The 2,500-nt window shown below is 39.6% G+C and overlaps 1 long non-coding RNA gene across 1 annotated transcript in view; it reads left to right on the top strand.

The window, feature by feature from the left end:
- The first annotated feature begins 1,332 nt into the window (after window positions 1-1,332).
- LOC137999075 (uncharacterized) overlaps window positions 1,333-2,500 on the top strand; it is a 1,663-nt gene continuing 495 nt past the window's right edge. The window contains exons 1-3 of the long non-coding RNA XR_011122888.1: window positions 1,333-1,505; window positions 1,667-1,982; window positions 2,217-2,500. The exon at window positions 2,217-2,500 is cut by the window's right edge and continues 495 nt beyond it. This is a non-coding gene — a long non-coding RNA (uncharacterized lncRNA). The remainder of the gene's footprint in view (window positions 1,506-1,666; window positions 1,983-2,216) is intronic.

Genomic DNA, 2,500 nt, shown 5'->3' with positions numbered 1-2,500 from the left:
TCTGGCTCAAAATGCCATTTACGAAATTGCAATCGGCTTTTGATAGGCCGGTCTTTCAATTTAACAAAAAGCAAATTTGATGACTTCAAATCCCTCGTTTCCTAAGGTTTACTGGGAATTGTGACACCGGAAAAAAACTCCGCGGAAAAGTTTCAGGACTTTGAGGAAACGAGCTTAGGTCCCACTTGCTTGATCATGAATGGCTATTTCGAACTCCAAGAATAATTAGTGCTCGCACTGGAGCACAATCAGATGCGTTTGCTTTCGGGGGAAATCCATCTAAGTTCAGCTCGGTCTGTAACGCTTCCATTTATGGGCTTCTTTTTCAAGCAAGATTCAGGTTTTCAAAATTAGCAACAAATTACTGAGACCGCAGAAACAGGATAGTTAAAAATAAAAGCGAATGAAAGGCTCCAAGGGAGTCCAAGCATGATTCGGGGAACCACAGCAGTGTTTCGTCTCATCTCGAAATGGCAATTACTAGATATAAACAAACTGTTTCGAGTTATTACTTGAAGGTCAACATCAATTGCAGTTGCTGTATGCTTTCTTTCTCGCATTACTCCGCGAAGAGCCTGTTCCTAAACTATTATGTAACGAGGCCTCTACTTACACACCTCAATTTTATTGTCATCTCGGTCGCAGGTGTCAAACTTTCTTTTCAATTTCATGATGGTTTTGCCATTCTCTTCCGTCAGTGAAATCAGTTCATAATCTTGCTGAGCATCTTTCTCTGGCAGCATGTGACCGTCAGCATGTCGATCCTGTAGAAAAACACAACATCCATTACTTAAGTTGGTTATTTATGACGATACCAAAATGTGGAAAGGTTCAAGAAATATGTCAGCCCGAGTGCTGGCATTTTTTGTCAATTATCACCGGCAGACTGATCGAGTATCGCAGGGTTCAAACTCGTCGTAGTTGGTGATGGTTAAATAAAACAGAATATTTTTAAACAAAGGTTGAGCCAGAAGTTTATCCAACTTGGCCAAATAAAGTAGAAGGAGGGAAGGGCGTAAGGGAGCTCTGCAGAGATGAAAACGCAGTGACAGATGGATAGGTAAGGCACTTTATATATGACGCGAGAAAGTGACACTCTTTAAACCGCCATTTTGGAAGTACAGAGAGGTGAAGAAGGAGAAGCCTCGTATATTTTTCCTTGAACAAAGTGAGAAGAGATAATCTCTGAATGTAAAACATTTTGGCCATTTTGTACCAAGGAGTATATAATTATAGCGGAGCTCCGCGCGCGCCGAAGGCGCGCGCGCGCGGAGCACCATAGTTAAGAAAATAGACACCGCGGCAAAATGAGTGCGCATGCTCCGCTTCGAACACATTTCATTCATTTGATTCGAGCTTTTGAGCTCTTTGTTTTTGAGTTTATTCGGCGGTGAAGGAAAAGTTCTATTGGACCTTTTGATGATCAAGATCTCACGCTCAACATGGACTCGACAGAAAAACTAAACAGTAGTTCCGAGTTGTTTCCAACGAGAAAGTCAAAAGAGGTAAGCTTATTTTAGGCATAAATATTTATTTGTTTATGTCGTTTCCATGGAAGTTATCTTTGCCAAACCATGTTTGCTCGAGTTTCGGTCACACCGTTGAAGACCTAAAAGTTGTATATTTTAAACTGATAACATTTTTCGTTTACTGTTTTTCGCCTAAGGGCAATTCCTCTAAAAACGCGGAGGGTTTTGACAAAACAGAAGTTTTAACTTCTGACATGTGATACGAGAGCCATGGATTTTTCTGTGACCTGGTTCTCCACAGCAAGAGCAATGGTTTGTATGGTAGATGGTGATGCTCTTTCTTTTCCAGCTCTGTGTTGCTTTGCAGGACACACCAGGTTGTGGTATGATTAAATTTAATTGATCTCTAGATTTCTGTTGATTTCATTGTCCCAGTCATCTGACCTGACGAAATCTTGTGGAAAGTGTTGATATCTGGCTGGCTGTCATTTTGACTGTCATTACTTTCAAGATGTGAGCAACTGTTTTTATCTGCATTGTTAGACAAAACCTCTTATTAAGTCAGTTAAGTCAGTTAAGTTTAGTTTTTTTGTAGAGGGATCTTTACAAATAGGGCACAGATTTCCATGTTTTTTTCAAGTATCTTAAGTGACATCTGTGCATGAAAATGACCAAGTGATAATATTATTGTTTTACTTTGATCAGTTTCCTGTTGTTTCTTAAACATGTCATTTATTCTTATTCCAGTGCTTAAGTCTAAAACTCTTCCTGGTGTGTGTGTGCTGATCTGGTCAAACCATGCATGGCAAGCAACACTCCAGATTGTTTTCAGAGATTGTGATGAGGATTTCAGCGTTGAATATTTTATTGGTTTTGTGATGAAAAAAGCCAGGGTTGTTATTCATCTCTCATTTTTTCCTGCATGAGATCCTGCATGATGACAACAGTATTACTGCAAATTATAACATCACAGATGTGAGCATGTCAGTGATTAATACAAGATGGTTTCCAAACAGCTCAAAATTGTCTAG

The sequence above is a fragment of the Montipora foliosa genome, chromosome 4 (genome assembly GCF_036669935.1).
Source record: "Montipora foliosa isolate CH-2021 chromosome 4, ASM3666993v2, whole genome shotgun sequence".
NCBI classification, from domain to species: Eukaryota; Metazoa; Cnidaria; class Anthozoa; order Scleractinia; family Acroporidae; genus Montipora; species Montipora foliosa.
Note: the sequence above shows the minus strand (reverse complement) of the source record. Positions and strands in the feature narration are given on the sequence as shown.